Consider the following 22975-nt stretch of genomic DNA (forward strand, 5'->3'; position numbering starts at 1 on the left):
TCAATCAACGACCCATTGTTTGCCATTCGTGGAGTCTCTATTGCTTGTCCTCATCCCAGTGGGGTAGTGGGTAGTGGCCCATGACCCACCTTCATAAACAAATGAAAAAAATTAACACTAAATTCCTTTTCAAAGACCAATCCCTGATGCAGATCCCAAGCTTCACCTGCTATGACACTACCACATGAGTTGCCACATCATTTGTGTGCGACCTATTTTTCTGCATCGCTACGACATGTCCTTTGAAGAAGGTCCACTTGGCCTTCCAAAACACCCAAAAACTAACGGCCACATGTCACTTAGAGACAATTTCACGCGACCCCTTGAGCCACGTGTACTTTCTATCGAGATTCTATCCCTATGACATTTTTTACGAGCTTTTTTAAAGAGATTCCTACCATGATCTTTACGAAAAATGCCTAACAACTAGTATGTGCAAAACATCACAAAAGTTTAGAATGAAACAATTTATCTTGAAGATGTCTCAGTTCATTCTTCCTGTTACACAACATCATCGTCGTTGGTTTGTTGTTCCCGACCCGCTACCCTTTTGATCCATTTCTTTTCTGGTTGCTCGCTGCTCTCTCGCCAAAATTTATAGAGGCCAAAATATTTAAATGTTTTTAACCATATTTTTTATTTTTTTATTTGCTTTAGATTATATATATATATATATATATATATATATATATATATATATATATATATATATATATATATATATATATATATATATATATATATATATATATATATTTTAAAGCTGGTAGATTATCAAGGTAGACACTGCTGCTAGAGAATTAAATTATTTTCATTTATTATTATGATTTTAAATTTTAATGTAATTGAATTTATAAGATTAATAGGAAATTTGAAGTACTTTGCTATGAGTTAATAATTGAATTATTATTATAATTATATTTATATATTAGCTATTAAATTAATATGATGAGGAGGAGATGAATCATTTGATTTGCAGGGAACATAAATAGTAAAATATATAAAAGCACATGGATCAATGATTCCATTGTAAGTTACACTGGGTGACTATACACAGTTAATACATAAAACTGGCTCATAGTCTTTCTATTAAAATGAAATAAATAAATAATTGGAAACCCAACCTATTGTTTGATTAAAACGTCTAAGAATGATTCACTAAATATAACTTCATTACAAATATATGAATGCACAAAAAATAAGTAGAAAATCTGAAGATATGAATATCAAATAACTTCATTACAAATATATGAAAGCACAAAAAAATAAGTAGAAAATCTGAAGATATGAATATCAAGTTTAAGATAAGTTTTGGACGGACAATGTAGAGTGACTTTGTGAATATATTTGGTTTCTTATTCAGTTAAGAGGTTTATTCTACAGCCAAGTATGATGTGTAACACTGTCTATCTATCATTAAAGATGAAATTTTTCCATATCCACCATTTTTTTTTTTTTTGTTAAATAACTATACAAAACATTCAAATAATTTCTCTTCATGAAAAAATTTACAAGTGAAAAAATTAGATCTCTCTTGGCTCATGTTAAGTCTGTATTTAAGAGAGATCTATGCTGGCTCTTGTTAGATCTGTATTTAAGATGAATCTATGTTGTCTCATGTTAGATCAGTATTTAAGATGGATCTACGCTGGTAATGTTTTATGTGAAGAGAGATTTAATTAGTTATTAAGTTATAAATTGTGTTCTAAATTCTATTTTTTGCCATTTTGCCCCCTTCGAAGCCCCTTTGGAGTAGTTAAAATGCAAAGGCCTCTTTGACATAGTATTACACAGATAACTTTGCTCTCACACTTTCCATTTTGAGAATGCCACAGACAATTTAATTCCTATCCTTATCCTTTTTCGTCCAAATCGGTTCCTTCAGTATTGTGGAATACGTAAAGAAGACCTAATACTTAACCTCCAACTACCATTGCGTGATGGAACGAGTCAACATCCTCCAATAGTCTAACCTATAATGCAACGGTGCAGAGTGATGACAAGTGAGCTATAAGGAAGTTCTTCTCCACTCAAAAAATTATGATTATTTTTAGTGTAATTGAATTTATCATTTAAAGAAGAAATATGAAATACCATGCCATAATTTATTGAATAGCTATTAAATAAATATGGCGAGGAGATGAATCATTTGCATTTAGGGGGAACATGCGTAGAAAAATATATAAACGCACATGGATCAAAGATTCCATTGTAAGTGAACACATAAAAATGACCCATTGGCCAACACAGAATATAGCGTGGTCAGTGAAATCGCATTGCCGAAGACAAGGTAATGGGTTGCCCATTTGCAGTGGTGCACACACACACACACACACACACATATATATATATATATATATATATATATATATATATATATATATATATATATATATATATATATATATATGTATGTTTTTCGAAACTAGCAGCCGTAATGGAGCCTGTCGTGCCATCCTCTGCGTGCTATGGAACATATGTGACGGCGTCCTCCGGAACCTGTGTGATGACGTCCTCCACGAGGCCCAACTAAACAGCTAGCACAGCTTGCATAGAGCAGTGAGAGGACTATAAATCCACATACACATACCATATTCATTCTAATTTAATGGTTATCTAGACTTATAAACAACAAAATGATTTTTCTATGCTCGTATGAAATTATTTAGCTAACATTAACATCTCCAAATTGGCACTTAGTCAATGTGTTCATTGAATGGATCTTCATTAAATCTTCCTAAATGAAAGGGCCTATGCCCATCTAAATTTATTGCCTTCATTTAAATTTTTGCATTGCATTATTTATAAAATGCTTCTTTGGTGTTAGATGTTGTGCATTAATAGGATTCCTATAGTACTAAATGGGAGCTTGGGAATGGCAATGGTGCTTTAGACACAATGAAAGAGGCTGGAATCCATGACATCTCAAAAAATATGTGTGCTAGTTCTAATGTAAACAGATAAAGATTTAAATTTTTTATAAATAACACACAAATCTCTTTTCTAAACCTGTTTAGATATTCATATTTCACTATTCTTTTCCAAACCTGTTTCAATATTCATATTTTGGTATTCTTTTCTAAACCTATTTTTAGTATTCATATTGCAATAAAGGAAACATCCTCTAAGCAATTATACTATTCGGTTACGTTTGTGAGGACGTGCTTCAAAAACTAGGAAGGTTTTCCAAACTCATCTATTCGTTCAAAAAAAGTGGTTTTCCCCCAAATTTCGATATTCATTAAAAATAAATAAGACAAAAAAATAATAACACTACAAAGTGATCAACAAAATAGGTATTCGAGACTAATAACCTATGAATAAGCAAGCATATTTTACTTGCCCCTTTGCTTCGAGGACTACTAGATTTTGCATCTTGCACATCATTAACATGTATGTTTTATCTTGACTCTTAGCACAAAATACCTAACTTGTGGTCGTAGATTAGGGGGGAAAGGAGGGATAAGAAAAATGGTATTTGATGTATAGATTACATTAAATGAAACAACTTTTGTGTTTATCGGTAGGATATAATCCGAGTCACAACTTTGCATCGTCAATGGAGAAGATCATTGACTCTTGAATCTACCTAACCAGTCCTTCGGTTCAATGTATTACATCATACACTATGGTTGAAGGGGGGAAAATCACCTTTTTTTCATTATGATAGTGGAAATTGGAACCAAACTTGAGAGGAAAATACTATGAAGCTACTGAACAACCCTTTAGTAGAATGTCTCACATCATACACCACTGTTTCTTTTCATTATGACAGTGGAAATTGAAATAAAATTGGAGAAGAATACTATGAACCTTCTCACCCCTCTGACAAGAAGATCCTATCGCTGCTTCACCCAATATCATCGCAAATAACTCACAAGCGGCTATAAATTTGACTTGAAGTAGGGACATACTCCTAGTAAACACTTCAGATAGTAATTTTTTCAATTAAGATGTTTTCGAAGAAACAAAGAAACTCCCCACCAGCTACTGTGTATAATAATGATGGTCATAGTTGTCCCCAAAATTTTCAACTCTTGGAAGTAAGTAACAAAAAATTATATGTTATGATCCCTCACAAGGTCTATATCAAGAAACTTAATACTATTGACCAAGTGCATAATGTCTCCAAGCATGTCCATATTATTTCTAATTCAATCGCTATTTAGACTTCTAAACATAAAAATGGTTTTTATATGCTAGTATAAGGTTATTGAGCTTACATTCACATCTCCAAATTGGCACTTGGTCAATGTGTTGATTGAATAGATTATCAGTAAATATTGCTATAGAAAGGTGCTTATGCCCATTAAATTGATTACCTTGATTTAAAAATTTTCATTCTTGTTAATCACATAAGACTTGAATGCAATTTTCAGTTTCTAATCTCATGAACTTTCTATTTAATCCTAGAGTGTCTATTCGTATAGAAAAATCTCTAGAGAAAAATTAATGCATGTATGCTGAATAAAATTTGTTGAATTTCTTTGAAGGAAAACACCAGAAAACCTGCTAGTAATGCCTTGAATTTGAAAAAATATGTAACTTTATATATCAAACTCCACTCTAATAATATAGTAAATACTTAGTTTCAAAATGCTTACCTCACACAAGAAATGTGCTAGAAGAAATAACGAATATGATGCCCTGAAATCACCAATCGATAAACCATAGTTGAATATCCATACTCAAAGAGTCCCTTTTCCTATATAAGAGATCCAAAATTTTAATTTGACATCTAATTAGTCAATGACCTAAAATTAACATATTATTATTATTTTGGAAGATAAACAACACAAAATTCAACATAGGCGACTTATAAGCATAAGTACAATAGGTTTACCCCAAGATAATCAAGCCTCAAATTCAAAACAATTTTTTTTAGACAATATTATGAATATTATCTCAAACTACAGAGGCTTTATAGAGGCCTTAGATCTGAATTTCTTTTTTTGGAACAAACCCTTCCATAATACTTGCAGGATGAATATAGTTCCAAAATCATCGTGACAAGGGAAGATAAATTGTTGAACTTTGACCCTTCTGCATTAACCCTTATTCCAAAGTGGTTCCTTTATTTGTTATTGTAGCAACCTATAAATTTAGATACCTATACACATTGACAAAATTTTATGGGAGGAAGGGTGGTAGTTGATATTTTTGTGGTTTTTTAAACATGTAGAACCACGATCACTAAATCCCCAATCATTAAATTATTGGGAATTCTTTTTGTTGTTTCCACTTATAAGACATGCCATAGTGCTGCATATTCAACTTGGTTATTGGTCGAAATACCCAATCGCCAAGAGAATTGTGACTCATTTTGTTTATCGAGGCAAAAGGCAACCCCTCCCGTTGTCGCTTCCGTGGTTGAAAAACACATTTATCATAATCTAGTATAGATTCATTTTAACCCTGGACTTATCAAGTTTTGAGAGGGATCAAAATTTTCAAGATGTAGACATTTTTTGAGAGTGTAAAGGTTGAAAATGAGTTTGCACCTCAAGAGATTTGATCCCTCTTAGTTCTTGGGAGATCCTACTTATGATTGATCTATTATGGTTCTACATACTTTCACTTCTAAACACTTGGATTGTGTAAATTACATAGTTGAAACTTAAAATCCCAACAAATATTTACTAGATTTCAAACAAGTTTGACAAAAGATTAAAACTAAATAAATGTTTGAAATGTAAAATAGTGAAACTATATAAAATGTTTTTACAATAAGAATTTTATTAATTGATTTAGATAATACATAATGTAATCGAATTTGTAGGTTTAATAATAAATATTAACAACTATGAAATAATTTAATTATTGAAATATAACTAGCACAATCACATGAATAAATGTGGTTGATATTCAACTATCGACGAATATAAACCACATTAAAGATTATTAGTTGTATGATAGCCGTATAATTTTAATATTAATATCAATATTAATTAATATATAACTATAATAATTAGGTTTTAGTATTATTATATTATAATTGTAATATATTATAATTATAATAATTAATATTATCATAGTATTATTAATTAATATATAAATATAATAATAATAATATTAGTATTAGGTTTTCTTATTGGGTTTTAATAGTAATACTTTAATATAAGTAAGGATCAATTAAATATTTAACTTAGTAAGTTTCAATTAACATTGAAACCCTCATAGATATAAACCATAATATTTAATTATAACATTATCAAAAATATTATATTCAATCGTAATATTATAAGCCCTTTATATTAAACTATATATATTAAACACCTTATATTATAAACCTTAACCTTATACCCAATATTACAAACCCCTATATATTATCAACCCAAATATTACAACATAATATTATAAACCCTAATATTAACCCTAATACTATACACCCTAATATTATAAACTCAAATATTAAACTCTAATATTATAATACCGAATGTTATAAACCCAAATGTTAAATATTTTGAATGAGTTTGAGTATGGTTAAACATGGTAAACACAACATTGACCAAGTTTCATCATAGTCAACTACTTAAACATTGAATATAATGGGTGACATTATATGATTAATTTGGTTCACTATGCTTGACTAAAAATATTAATCAATAATAGTAATATTTGATTATATTTCATTGAATTTGAAGAGTGTTAACTACCAAACATAATCGAACATAGTCAAACACATTACTAAATGTGGTTGACTCATTTTGTAATGTTGCAATATGACATTGGATAAATTACAATGTGGTTGTGCATGTGGTTGGTATTATGAATTGTGATATTATAAACCCTAATATTAAAACCCAATATTTTAAACTTAATATTATAAAACTAAATATTACTAACCGAGTATTATTAAATCTAATATTTCAAACCCTATATTAAACCTTAATATTATAATCCCAATATTGAACCCAATATTATAAAGCCTAAAATTACACCCTAATATTAAACCCTACATATTATAAACCCTAATATTAAACTCGTTATTAAAAACCCATATTAAAATGCCTAATATTATAAACTCGAATGTTAAATATGGTGAATGAGGTTAACTATTGTTAAATAAGGTAAACATAGGGTTGAAAACGTTTCATCATGGTCTACTATTTAAACATTGACTATAGAGGGTGACATTGCTCAACTAATGTGGTTGACTATATTTGATTATCAATAATAATAAATAATATTACTAGCTCAATATGTTTTATTGAAGTCGAAGAGTGTCTAGTGTCAAACATAATTTTATATAGTCAACCACATTAGTAAATGTGTTTGACAAGTTTTGTAAAGTCGCAATGTGATATTGGATAAATTGCAATGTAATGGAAGATTGCGACGATGTTTGATCATGGTCAACAATTTAAACAATGACTATAAATGTTGACCTTGTTTGACTTGATTGATTAATGTGATTGATGGTGTTTCACTATTAATATTAATCAATAATGATAATAGACAATTATGTTTGATTTAAGTTGAAGAGAGTTTGCTTTCAAACATAGTTAATGAACATAGTCGAACATTGTTGACCACATTAGTAAATGTGATTGACTAATTTTGTGATGTCGCAATGCAACGATGGATAGATTGCAACAAAATGTAAGATTGTGACAATGTTTATCACAATGTGACATTGGATAAACATTTGTACCATTCCAACATCAAAACATCTTTGATTATGCATATTAATCAATAATAGGAATAGGAGATTATGCTTGACCAAATTTGAAGATAGTTGTCGACTATTTAAACATTTAATATGGTTGAGTTTCTTTAACTATTTTTGACTCTCTTTTACTCTGTTTTTCAAATATAATCGAACATAGCCAACCACATTAATAAATCTGGTTGATTATTTTTTTAATATTGCAATATGACGTAGTTGGCTTTTACTTTGACTTTGACTTGTTTGACTTTGTTGACTAATGTGGTTGGCTATGTTTCACTATTAATACTAGTCAATAATAACAATAAGGAACTATGTTTCACTATTAATATTCATTATTAATAGCACTAGTAGTAATAATAACACACGATTATGTTTGATTTAAATTGAAGAATGTTGACTGTCAAACATACTCAAGTATAGTCAACCACATCAATAAATGTCATTGACTAATTTTGTGATGTCACATTACAATATTGGATAGATTTCACAACCATACTACTACTACTACTATTATTATTATTATTATTATACAACTTTATTAATATTAATATTGATTTTGATATTATTTATATTAATTTTTAATAATATAAATCCTATAAAAACTGAAATTATAAACCTTAAGAGATTAATATTAAATCTTAAGATTAATATATTAAATCCTTAGATTAATACTATAAAAGCTAAGATTATAAATGAGTTGATTAATATAATAAACCCAAATATTAATATTACTATAAACTTAATTATTAGCTACTTCGATTTTTTTTACATAGAATTGAAATCATGGCTTGTTTTTTTTTAATGGACTCGTAACTTATAGAACTAAATTATACCTAAAGACTTATGAAATGAACTCACTAGCTTGTAGGTTTTTCATTTTCTCTATATTAGAAACACGGAGGGAAAGTTCAAATTTTGGAATATTAAATCCTTTGAAAAACCTAAAAGAATCCAACAATGCATAAATCGAATGGATTTTGAGGTATATGAAGTAGAATGAATAATCTCACAATATCTGGATGAAAACAATGAAAATGGAATGATTTGATTGGATTGATAAGTGAGGCATAAAAAAAATATGTGCAATCATTTTTATTGAAAGTAATAATGAGGAACCTGCAATAAAAGCCTATTCCTTAACTACCACAAGACATGTAAGCTTGGCAAAGATCCTAAAATCTGGTTATATTTTTATTTTTCTCGTAAGTATGGAAAAATGGCATGGAATATGATATCTTTCTATGTGGGTTTTATTTTTGGTTTTTTACTTTTAAATGATAGTAATAGAGGGAAGATCATTTATTAAATTTTAATTTAAAAGGAATTGATTGATTATAAAGATAAAATTGAAGACTTTGAATCTTTTTGTATGGTCTCTCACACATATATAATGTTTGTTATGATTGGTAGGTTTGTGAAACGATTTTTACCTAAATTATTTTTGTTACACTTCATATTCTCTTAATATTGTATTAGGTATGCTTAGCTGATCTATGTAATGGTGTGGGACCTATGTGGTATCTATAGAACAATATGGTTGATCATGGCCTATTCTTTTAGTCCTCATTTCAAGATAGTGCTTGCTGTTATGGCTTATGTTAACTTCCCCTTGATGGGAATGAGTTGCACCATGCGAGTGAGCTATGGTCTAAGTGTGGGGAATCAAGGAATATTAAAAAGGCAGGGGATCATTATTTTACAAATTTTTACACTTATTTATTTAATTAATTAAACAAATGCGCATAGAAAGCTATTGACCACATAAAATTTTGAACACAGTAAACATTTAAACATATGCATGAAAAAACCACAACTTGTGTTTTGACTATGATATAATTTTAAGCTTCAGCCATTAACTACATCAATTTTTGTGAGTACCAACTCATTGGAGGCACCAAACCCATTACCCCTTAGATATGTAATCAACCACTGGATAAAGGCATTGACCTATAATATTTATAAGAACCGACCTCAATCAACGACCCATTGTTTGCCGTTCGTGGAGTCTCTATTGCTTGTTCTCATCCCAGTGGGGTAGTGGGCGGTGGCCCATGACCCACCTTCATAAACAAATGAAAAACATTAACACTAAATTCCTTTTCAAAGACCAATCCCTGATGCAGATACCAAGCTTCACCTGCTATGTCACTACCACATGAGTTGCCACATCATTTGTGTGCGACCTATTTTTCTGCATCGCTACCACATGTCCTTTCAAGAAGGTCCACTTGGCCTTCCAAAACACCCAAAAACTAACGGCCACATGTCACTTAGAGATAATTTCACGTGACCCCTTGAGCCACGTGAACTTTCTATCGAGATTCTATCCCTATTACATTTTTTACGAGCTGTTTTAAAGAGATTCCTACCATGATCTTTACGGAAAATGCCTAACAACTAGTATGTGCAAAACATCACAAAAGTTTAGAATGAAACAATTTATCTTGAAGATGTCTCAGTTCATTCTTCGTGTTACACAACATCATCGTCGTTGGTTTGTTGTTCCCAACCCGCTACCCTTTTGATCCATTTATTTTCTGGTTGCTCGCTGCTCTCTCGCCAAAATTTATAGAGGCCAAAATATTTAAATGTTTTTAACCATATTTTTTATTTTTTTATTTGCTTTAGATTATATATATATATATATATATATATATATATATATATATATATATAATTTTAAAGTTGGTAGATTATCAAGGTAGACTCTGCTACTAGAGAATTAAATTATTTTCATTTATTATTATGATTTTTAATTTTAATGTAATTGAATTTATAAGATTAATAGGAAATTTGAAGTACTTTGCTATGAGTTAATAATTGAATTATTATTATAATTATATTTATATATTAGCTATTAAATTAATATGACGAGGAGGAGATGAATCATTTAATTTGCGGGGAACATAAATAGTAAAATATATAAAAGCACATGGATCAATGATTCCATTGTAAGTTACACTGGGTGACTATACACAGTTAATACATAAAAATGGCTCATAGTCTTTCTATTAAAATGAAATAAATAAATAATTGGAAACCCAACCTATTGTTTGATTAAAACGTCTAAGAATGATTCACTAAAGATAACTTCATTACAAATATATGAATGCACAAAAAATAAGTAGAAAATCTGAAGATATGAATATTAAATAACTTCATTACAAATATATGAAAGCACAAAAATAAGTAGAAAATCTGAAGATATGAATATCAAGTTTAAGATAAGTTTTGGACGGACAATGTAGAGTGACTTTGTGAATATATTTGGTTTAAGAGGTTTATTCTACAGCCAAGTATGATGTGTAAAGCTGTGTATCTATCATTAAAGATGAAATTTTGCCATATCCACCAATTTTTTTTTTTGTTAAATAACTATACAAAACATTCAAATAATTTCTCTTCATGAAAAAATTTACAAGTGAAAAAATTAGATCTCTCTTGGCTCATGTTAAGTCTGTATTTAAGAGAGATCTATGCTGGCTCTTGTTAGATCTGTATTTAAGATGAATCTATGTTGTCTCATGTTAGATCAGTATCTACGCTGGTAATGTTTTATGTGAAGAGAGATTTAATTAGTTATTAAGTTATAAATTGTGTTCTAAATTCTATTTTTTTGCCATTTTACCTCCTTCGAAACCCCTATGGAGTAGTTAAAATGCAAAAGCCTCTTTGACATAGTATTACACAGATAACTTTGCTCTCACACTTTCCATTTTGAGAATGCCACAGACAATCTAATTCCTATCCTTATCCTTTTCCGTCCAAATCGGTTCCTTCAGTATTGTGGAATACGTAAAGAAGACCTAATACTTAACCTCCAACTACCATTGCGTGATGGAACGAGTCAACATCATCCAATAGTCTAACCTATAATGCAACGGTGCAGAGTGATGACAAGTGAGCTATAAGGAAGTTCTTCTCCAATCAAAAAATTATGATTATTTTTAATGTAATTGAATTTATCATTTAAAGAAGAAATATGAAATACCATGCCATAAGTTATTGAATAGCTATTAAATAAATATGGCGAGGAGATGAATCATTTGCATTCAGGGGGAACATGCGTAGGAAAATATATAAACGCACATGGATCAAAGATTCCATTGTAAGTGAACACATAAAAATGACCCATTGGCCAACACAGAATATAGAGTGGTCAGTGAAATCGCATTGCCGAAGACAAGGTAATGGGTTGCCCATTTGCAGTGCTGCGCAGGCGCGCACATATATATGTTTGTCGAAACTCGCAGCAGCAATGGAGCCCGTCGCGCCATCCTTTGCGTGCTATGGAACATGTGTGACGACGTCCTCCGGAACCTGTGCGATGACGCCCTCCACGAGGCCCAACTAAACAGCTAGCACAGCTTGCATAGAGCAGTGAGAGGACTATAAATCCGCATACACATTGCATGATCCTTCATATCAATCTCTCATTGTGCTTTCAAGCAATATTTATATATATATATCCGTTGTTGCTTTGGCAAGATTTTTGCAGAGGTCTCTGTTAGAAGTTGATTGAGTACAATGGGTTCTGTAGCAGTAGCTTAGTCTGCCTTGGGTTCTCTAACAGATATCTGAGTCTCGGAACTGCGAAGACATTTATTTTCTATATATTTACACCGTTAGTTCCCCTTCGTTTCGTTACGTGTGTACTGCGCAGATTGTTGCAGATATGGCTGAGCATATGATTACAGTCCTGAGCATCGACGGAGGAGGCGTCCGTGGGATCATTCCAGCAACAATCCTCGAGTTCCTCGAGAAACAGCTCCAAGTAAAGTTATAAATATTGGATTGAAAGAAAAATCGTGATATAATTGGATATATTATCCTTGTATTAAATCGAGTATATGTGTTTATATTTACATGATCTTGACGGCAAAGATAAGAGAATAGCTGATTATTTCGACATCATCGCGGGAACTAGCACTGGAGGATTGATATCTGCTATGTTAGCAGCTCCAGATGATGTCAAAAAACCGCGCCCGCTGTTTACTTCACAGCAGATTACTGAGTTTTATTTCAAAAATTGTGCTGTTATTTTTCCACCACCGTCCTGGTAAGTTTCATTTCGATGACGGTAGATTTTCTTATTCTTCCACCACATCCAGTAAGTGATATATATAGAACAATTAGGGTTTCAGTCTAATTTTTGAGAATTAATTAGCAGCCACTCTAATGCTTGATGCTCAACACCATCAGAGAGAAAAACCACGTGAATATGCCATTGTAACAGGAAATGGCAAAAGGGTTTTCTCTAACAAGTAGTGTGTCATGACAGTATAACTTTGTTTTGGATATATACAAAAAGCACAACCAATTAATTTTTAATTTTATATGAATGATTGACAGGGGCATATTGGGATGGGCAAAAAGCCTTTACAGTTCAGCCATGGGTCCCTAATATTCTGGGGATCCACTGCACAAGATCATCAGAGAAACATTGGGGGATACGAAATTACACGAGGTGCTGACCAACGTTGTGATTCCCACATATGATATCAATATACAGTATCCAGTAATCTTCTCAAAATTTGACGTAAACTTTGTATCATAATGTGAACTGGCCGGCCACTAATGCCAACTCCAGTTAATGCGGCAATATAATATATTTTATAAATCTCTTCGCAGGGCAACAATGATGATGCAAAATTGTCCGATGTGTGCATTGGAACGTCAGCCGCTCCGACAATTCTTCCCCTTATCACTTTAATACGCATACCAGCTTTAACCTCGTAGACGGGGGAGTTGCAGCGAACAATCCAGTAATGCCCAGTTTATATATATATTTGATTTGATTTGATTTGATCCTCCGTTTATGTTTATGTTTCCATCATTTGACAGATGTGCCCATATATATATATATGATTTTATATATATATGATTTGATTTGATGCTCCGTTTATGTTTATGTTCCCATCATTTGACAGATGTGCCCAAATAATTTTGCAGATGTTACTCGCGATAAACCACCTGACCAAACAAGCTATCCGTAGACCGTACAGTATTCCATATTGGCCATTGACTCAAATATAGCAGGCTCTGGATTCAAAAAAAGACGTCTTGACAAAGTGTCTGGTGCTTTCTCTTGGAACTGGAGAGTCAAAAACTAGTTACCAGGCTGAGGAAGCTGCAGAATGGGGCTGTTTGGGATGGATACTTAAGGACGATAAACATCCTTTAATTGACATACTTATGCAATGAGTTCTGTTCAAAATGTAATTTCAACGCAGCCGTACTGCGCTCTCCAAAACCGCCAGATTGAAAACCACAAAACCGCCCAGAGCACATCGCCCGCCTTCCCATGAAAAGTTGTTTCCGTATATTGGCCTCCTATGAGTCTTGGTGCAGGCACGTGGCTCTCGCTTGACGTCAGCATCTCTGACATATCGGGAGGTAAAGCTCAGCAACAAGGTGGCTTCCGATATCATTCTCCATCGTTGGATTTGCTTCTTCATCCTCCACCGTCGATCTCCGAAGCTGCATACGACCCGCATCAAATCAATAGTTTGAGTGGCGTGTGAGGATTCCCGTTGATCGCCGTAGAAGAGAATTAATGGAGCTGGTGGTTGTTCGTATTTTTTTTGGTGGAGGCTCTTTAATAAGGTGATGGGCTCATACGTGGTATACCTTTTTGTTTTGGTGTACACGTTATGTTTTTTATGGCATTCATATTAAAAAAATGGGTTAACGTTTTGGAGCATGAAATGAGCTCGCATCAGAGGAGCAAGATATTTTTTTTTGTTGGCCATCGAAAAAAAAGGGAAGGAGCAGCGAATGCACAGTTGTGCATAAAGAAAAATGGTGGAGCTCATGCATTTTTTTTGAGTTGACATTGTATTGTGTGAAAGTGAAAATGTATGCACAGCACTGCATAAAAATCAGTTGCTCATTGTAATGAAGAGTGCGTAGTGTGATGATAATGCACAACAGTGCTATCCGTAAAGAAAAACAGTGAGCACATGTGTTTTAAGTAAGTTTTTTTTATGTATTGGATTTGCATGGAAATGCAAAAGAAAAGAGCGCTCAAGTATTTCTGAAATAGTAAATGTAATGTAAAGTTTACTGCATATGTAGATTTATTTTATAGCAGTAAGTGTAAAAATGGTTTTTCACAGCAGTGAATGTAAAAATGGGTTTTACATCAGTAAACCCAGCACAGTGAACTCTCAGTTGGAGAGAAAAGACATAGTTTTGTTTTTGATGGGTGAAAGTAATTTTTTGTAAATCCCTCTGACTGAAAGAGGATGAAGTTTGTATCAGGCTTTATATTTTAATTAATAGAAATATTTTTATGGCTGTGTAATACTCTGTTCTGAGATTTTTTTAAAGAGCTTCCCTGTGCAAAAGATCCTGGAACAGTGGAAACAGAGCATTGGCTCTGTGGTGTCTGTGTGTTTGGTTTTGGTATTTTCCCATTGAAAAATACCCAACAGTGGTATCAGAGCTGGTCCAGGCTCTTTGATGGTGACAGAGCAGGTTCATGCTCTTTGAAGATTCAAAGAAGCTGAAGGAAGGTGTTTTTGTAGCAGTCAAACCTCTCGAGCAGTGTGAAGACTCAGCCAAAAGAGTTAAGGTATTTTTCAAAGCTTTCCTTTCTGTTACTGTTAAAGGAACAGTCAGTGATTTAAAAGAAAACACAGTCAAGTATTTAAAGCCTAGATAAGAATGGCAAGGTCAAAGAAGAAAGCTTCCAAGCTTGCTAAAAATGTGTCTCCCTCCTCTACTAAACTAGAAGGCAATCCATTAGAATACATTTTATTTGAAACCCCAAAGTTTGATGGAAACTTTGATGTATGGGAAATAAAGATGAGGGATTTTCTAATGTTTGAGGGGATTGAAGTCTGGGAGTCAGTGATTGATGACAGCAAGATGGATAAAGAATCCATGGAGTATGATGCACAAGCAGCAAAACTAATCTTGGATGGACTCCCTGATTCTGTGAAGAGGAATCTAGTAAAATATACATCAGCAAAGGATATATGGGACAGACTGCATGACCTTCATGCAAAGGGAACACTGACCATGACAATGAGTCAAGAAGAACCCATCATAGAAGCTGAGAATGAAAAGCTTGACCTCATCAAGCTTCAAGTAAAAGAAAGGGATGAAGAGCTTGCTAAGCTCAAGAAGGAGCTGGATCAATGCAAGAGGAAACATCATGAAGAAGTCATATCCATGACAAATCAGCTGAATGAAGCAAAGAAGCAGGGAGATGCCTTGACAAGTCAACTTGAAGAAAGACACAAGAGAGTGAACAAACTTGTAGAAGAGATTGGACAGTACAAGGTAGAGGTCTCCTCCCTTAAGTCTGAACTACAAGAAGCCAGGAAGCAGGCACAAGGAGCTGAAATGAAAATGAAGAGCAGTCAAGCAAAAGATGAAGAAATCTCCAAAATGAAGACAGGTATTATCTCCTTCAAAATAGTAGCAGCTGAAGCTACTCGTAGCAAGGAAGAAACTGAGGAACAACTAGCAAAGAAAAGTAGTCAATGTGAAAAGTTGGAAGAAGAGATTGTCCTCCTCAGGAAGAACGTTGAAGGGATGAACAAGATCATGAAGAGCTCTCAAGCTTTGGATGACATGCTCAGCTATCACAGATCTCCATTTGATAAATCAGGACTTGGGTATGTAGGTGAATCCTCAAACAAGGATGAGGATGCTTTAAGCAAAGGAGATGTGAAGAAGCCAGAAAGAAGTTGTGAAGCTCCTAGTTCCAGCAAAGGCAAGGAGAAAAATGAAGGCTGCAATAAAAGAAATCCTACTCCAAGTAGAAAATCAGCTCCAAGAAGAAATGTAGCTGATGGCAAAGAGGCAAGAGGCAATGGTGATCATCAAAGGATCTCAAGGCAGCAAGGATTCAGAAGTACATCAAGGAAACCTCCATCTCCCAGGTACCAAAGTTCATTTTATGGTTATTGTTATGCTTGCTCAAACTTTGGTCATATGGCAAAAGACTGTAGAGCATTTCATGGAGATAGATGTTGTGGTCCCCGACAATCTCCAAGAAATAATTTCACAAGAAGAAATCATGAATTCTTATTCATGAATAAAGTTGAATGCTTCAAGTGTCATAACATTGGGCATATGGCACGTGACTGTAACTTGACATGGGCTCTTACACAAGCTAGACCCATGCAAAAGAAGAAAGTTACACAAGTATGGAGAAGAAAAGAAATACAGTGTGAAAGCCCCTTAAGCAACGCAGCTGATCTAAGTTTGTTTTGAGAAAACTTGCCAAAAGAAGACAAGCATACATTAAAGGGGAGCTTGTAATTTTTTATTTGCTGAACTGTATTAACAGTCATTTGTTGATGGAGGATGTATTGCAGCGCAGCAGTTGCAAATGAAATCTTTGTTAATCCCTCTGAAAGGTAATATGCAGCAGTGATGAAATCAGCAATGTTTTTTGCTTTGTTTTTATGCAATATGCACAGAAATGCATAAAGAAGAAAAGATGGCAGCAGATGAAATGTTTGTATTGGGAATGAAAATGCAAAGCAGTGAGAAGAAGGCAAAACGCAGCAGAGCGTAAATGGCCAGTGGGTGAGAATGCAATGAAATTCTTTCACACAGCAGTAAAAAAAATGTAATGTTTTTTATGCAATGCAGCATGCAAAGAAATGCATAAAGAAAAACAAGGACAACAGATTTTTAATGCACACTGGATGTATAAGAATGTGTGTGGCAGCAGAAAATCGAAAGGAATTGCACAGCAGTGCATTATGAAAATAAAAAAAATGAATGAAGACTAAGATTGTGTGAAGCAAGGCAGCAGCCCGTGTTAATTTTTTTTGTTGTGTGGAGAATGAAGTGCCAAGAGTATGGGCACAGCAGTATGATGAAACAAAAGGCAGCGAAAGTGCAAATTGCAGAGGCAATGCAGCAGCAAGAAGTTTTGAACAGCAGCACATGCAAAAGAAATTTTCCTTACAGCAGTAATGGTAAATGTAATGAATTTGTTGTTCATTGAATTGATATGCAATATATGCAACAGCAGTGAGTGCGAGAAATGTTTACACACAACAGTGTAAATTTGTAAGTTCGGACAGTGTAATTGTTCCAGACAAGACAGAGTATTTTGTCTTTGAAAAGTGCAGAAACAGTGCAAGTGTAGACACAACAGTGTGGGATAGACACAGTAAAGAAGATGGCACAACAGTGCAACAGAGAATATGCAGCAGCATAAAAGAACAGTGTAATGAGTTTGCACACAGAGCAGCGCAATGATTGTTTGTTTTTGAAACTGCGTCTAAAGCAGTGTCTGTTTGTAATCCCTATGATTAATGAGGAAGGTGTTTTTCAGCACAGTCATTTGGTGAAACCCTCTATGAAAGAGGAAGATGCTTTTTAGCATAGTGTGGTAAATCCCTCTATCAAGAGGATGATGCTTTTCAGCATAGTCACAGGTGAATCCCTCTGTCATGAGGAAGGTGCTCTTCAGCACATTGTTATGGTGAATCCCTCTGTCATGAGGAAGGTGCTCTTAAGCACAGTTTCAGGTTAATCCCTCTATTAAGAGGAAGACAACATTGTTTGTTTATGAACTGCATCAGAAGCAGTTGGCGAATCCCTCTATGTGAGGAAGATGTCTTTGTAACAGCAGTGTTGGTGAATCCCTCGATGTGAGGAAGTGTTTGGGTATGTTTGAACGCCCAGCAGTTGAAATTAAAGGGGAGTGTTGAAAATGTAATTTCAACGCAGCCGTACTGCGCTCTCCAAAACCACCAGATTGAAAACCACAAAACCGCCCAGAGCACATCGCACCGCCTTGCCATGAAAAGTTGTTTCCGTATATTGGCCTCCGATGCGTCTTGGTGCAGGCACGTGGCTCTCGCCTCAGCATCTCTGACATATCGGGAGGTAAAGCTCAGCAACAAGGTGGCTTCCGATATCATTCTCCACCGTTGGATTTGCTTCTTCATCCTCCACCGTCGATCTCCGAAGCTGCATACGACCCGCATCAAATCAATAGTTTGCGTGGCGTGTGAGGATTCCCGTTGATCACCGTAGAAGAGAATTAATGGAGCTGGTGGTTGTTCGTATTTTTTTTGGTGGAGGCTCTTTAATAAGGTGATGGGCTCATACGCGGTATACCTTTTTGTTTTGGTGTACACGTTATGTTTTTTATGGCATTCATATTAAAAAAATGGGTTAACGTTTTGGAGCGTGAAATGAGCTCGCAGCAGAGGAGCAAGATATTTTTTTGTGTTGGCCATCGAAAAAAAAGGGAAGGAGCAGCGAATGCACAGTTGTGCATAAAGAAAAATGGTGGAGCTCATGCATTTTTTTTGAGTTGACATTGTATTGTGTGAGAGTGAAAATGTATGCACAGCAGTGCATAAAAATCAATTGCTCATTGTAATGAAGAGTGCGTAGTGTGAGGATAATGCACAACAGTGCTATCCGTAAAGAAAAACAGTGAGAACATGTGTTTTAAGTAAGTTTTTTTTATGTATTGGATTTGCATGGAAATGCAAAAGAAAAGAGCGCTCAAGTATTTCTGAAATAGTAAATGTAATGTAAAGTTTACTGCATATGTAGATTTATTTTACAGCAGTAAGTGTAAAAATGGTTTTTCACAGCAGTGAATGTAAAAATGGGTTTTACAGCAGTAAACCCAGCACAGTGAACTTTCAGGTGGAGAGAAAAGACAGAGTTTTGTTTTTGATGGGTGAAAGTAATTTTTTGTAAATCCCTCTGAGTGAAAGAGGATGAAGTTTGTATCAGGATTTATATTTTAATTAATAGAAATATTTTTATGGCTGTGTAATACTCTGTTCTGAGATTTTTTTAAAGAGCTTCCCTGTGCAAAAGATCCTGGAACAGTGGAAACAGAGCATTGGCTCTGTGGTGTCTGTGTGTTTGGTTTTGGTATTTTCCCATTGAAAAATACCCAACAAGTTCAGCTATTGTCGACATTCAGGCATCTGTCGCGTTCCAATCGTTGCAACAACCGGATGACTATCTAAGAATCCAGGTGTTTATCAGCTTGCACCTCTTAATTTATATAAAGTACAATTCCATAATTATATTTACAGATTGCATAAATATTGTTTCTTGTTTGCACACAATCGGCCATATGGATTGTGGAACTAATAGATTGCTTATAATTGCGCATCAGGAACCCGACTTAGAAGATAAAAGAAGTGCACTGGATCTGGCAACAGATGAAAATCTTCAGGCACTGAGAGAGATAGGCAATAAACTTTTGGACAAACAAGTTTCGAGGGTGAATATCGAGACTGGCCAGTATGAGCCTGTACCCGGAAAAGGCCCCAACAAGGATGAATTGAAAAGGTAAATTCATCATCGCTTCCATTTGATATATATATATATATATATATATATATATATATATATATATATATATATATATATACTTAATAAAACATTTTCGTTTTACTTATTATCACTCAGTCTCAAGGTGGATATCGTGGAATTGATTTGGCAGGTTTGCGAAGAAACTTTCAGACGAAAGAAAGTCCCGACATCCACTGTCGTTGTGACCATCTTGAAAAATTGCTGCACTCCGACTTACGGCGATCACCTCATTCTCATGGGAAATTTTAAAAACCAAGTTTCAGGGGTGGAATTTCACTCACGTGGTGCAGTGGAGTGTACTTCAAAATATTTAGAATTTATTATATTTTTATGGCTCAATTTTACTTTCATCATGGTCAAGAGACATCTCAGTTAATAAATACCAAACAGCCGTATATGGTTGGGAACCACTTTATCATAGATTGTATTAATTATTATGCTCTCGTGCAAATTTGCACGAGCTCGCCTATGTGTTGGGGAAGCCGGAATTTTTTTGGCTTAATTTAAATGGGAGTTTTCTAGTGTGATTTTTTGGATTTTTATGTGTTGAAATTTGTTTGAAAAATTTAAGGTGAAATTTTGATTTGTGTAATTTAAACTGGTTTTTTAATTTTATATATGGATTCAGCATAAGCATTTGGATTGTGCAAATGTTATTGATCAAATTTGTGATTTCAATAAATTCTTGTTAAATTTTAGAGAAATTAGATGGAAAAAGCCAACCGAAGCTTCCAAAAAATCTTAAGACAACTCGATTTAATTAGTGTTTTGTATATTGACTAATGAATCTAAATCATTTTTAATATAATTTTAGGATATATTATTTTTCATGAGTGAGAGAAAATTATGCTAATTTCTTATTAGCTTATTCTTTCTTAGATGATAAACCTAAATTATTTTTCAAATATATCTATTATTTTTGAAATATTTCTATATATACACTCTATGATACAATTTATTAATGATGTTGCAATGAGAATTGTTCAATTAATATCAAAGTATATATATATATATATATATATAGCAAATAAAAAAATAGAAAATAGGGTTAAAAACATTTAAATATTTTGGCCTCTCTACATTTTGGCCAGCGACCAACCAGAAAAGAAATGGATCAAAAGGGTAGCGGGTTGGGAACAACAAACCAAGAGCGATAATGTTGAGTAACAGGAAGAATGAATTGAGACATCTTCAAGATAAATTATTTCATTCTAAAATTTTGCGATGTTTTGCACATACTATTTGTTAGGCATTTTCCGTAAAGATCATGGTAGGAATCTCTTTAAAGGGTAAAACAATGATCAAATACCTCAGGAAATACTTTAAGTTTATAGGATGGATTAAAATGTTATTCAGGGCTAGGTTCGACTACTCAGACCTACCCAATTTGAAGATCTCATATCATTTTTTCTTCCAGTCTCCTCTCTCAAATATGGTTTTATGGCAGAGGTGCCAACAGCTCATCAATCCACTCACACTCCAGATCATCGACCCCACGATGTAGCCTCCACCTCCTTCCCAGCGACATTAAAGATATTGCAAATAGTGTCAATTATGACACTCTTACTTCTACTCTTATGTAAATATTTTGTTTCCCCCAGTTAATTACATTTTCTATGACAAATAGTTGTGCTACGAGTAACACTTGATTTTGATATGATTACTCTCTTAAACTTAATTAAGAAGGAATACATATTTTTGGGTAACGGGTTCTCCTTCAAAAACCCTATAAAGACAATGAGAAGAGACTCTAAAAGGGTTCAGCAACTTGCGAAATTTTTCATTCAAATAGAGAAGCTCTATGCATTATGGATGTATTATTTCTCTATCGAAAATGAATATATATATATATATATATATATATATATATATATATATATATATAATTTTAAAGCTAGTAGATTATCAAGGTAGACTTTACTGCTAGAGAATTAAATTATTTTCATTTATTATTATGATTTTTAATTTTAATGTAATTGAATTTATAAGTTTAATAGGAAATTTGAAGTACTTTGCTATGAGTTAATAATTGAATTATTATTATAATTATATTTATATATTAGCTATTAAATTATTATGGCAAGGAGATGAATCATTTGATTTGCGAGGAACATGAACAGTAAAATATATAAAAGCACATGGATCAATGATTCCATTGTAAGTTACACTAGGTGACTATACACAGTTAATACATAAAAATGGCTCATAGTCTTTCTATTAAAATGAAATAAATAAATAATTGGAAACCCAACCTATTGTTTGATTAAAACGTCTCGGAATGATTCACTAAAGATAAGTTCACTTCAAATATATGAAAGCACAAAAAATAAGAAGAAAACCTGAGGATATGAATATCAAGTTTAAGATAAGTTTTGGACGGGCAATGTAGAGTGACTTTGTCTATATATTTGGTTTCTTATTGAGTTAAGAGATTTATTCTACAGAAGTATGATGTGTAACACTATCTATTTATTATTAAAGTTGAAATTTTGCTATGTCCCCCAATTTTTTTTCTCTTTTCTCTTTTTTTTAATAAATAACTACACAAAACATTCAAATAATTTCTCTTCATAAAAAAAATTTACAAGTGAAAAAATTAGATCTCTCTTGGCTCATGTTAAATTTGTATTTAAGATAGATCTATGTTGGCTCATGCTATATCTGTATTTAAAATGTATTTAAGATGAATCTATGTTGTCTCATGTTAAATCTGTATTTAAGATGGATCTACGCTGGTAATGTTTTATGTAAAGAGAAATTTAATTAGTTATGAAGTTATAGATTGTGTTCTAAATTCTATTTCTTGCCATTTTTCCACCTTCGAAGCCCCTTTGGAGTAGTTAAAATGCAAAGGTCTCTTTGAACATAGTATTACACAAATAACTTTGCTCTCACACTTTCCATTTTGAGAATGCCATAGACAGTCTAATTGCTATCCTTTTCAGTCCAAATCGGTTCCTTCAGTATTGTGGAATACGT

At 33.1% G+C, this 22975-nt stretch overlaps 1 pseudogene; it reads left to right on the forward strand.

Annotated features, from left to right (window-relative positions):
• The first annotated feature begins 12359 nt into the window (after positions 1-12359).
• LOC149160640 (patatin-like protein 2) lies at positions 12360-20181 on the forward strand (annotated as a pseudogene).
• The last annotated feature ends 2794 nt before the right edge of the window (positions 20182-22975 follow it).

This window comes from Pinus tabuliformis, chromosome 5_2 (genome assembly GCF_031772625.1).
Source record: "Pinus tabuliformis cultivar Carrire ecotype Pingquan chromosome 5_2, CPIR1, whole genome shotgun sequence".
Classification (NCBI taxonomy): domain Eukaryota; kingdom Viridiplantae; phylum Streptophyta; class Pinopsida; order Pinales; family Pinaceae; genus Pinus; species Pinus tabuliformis.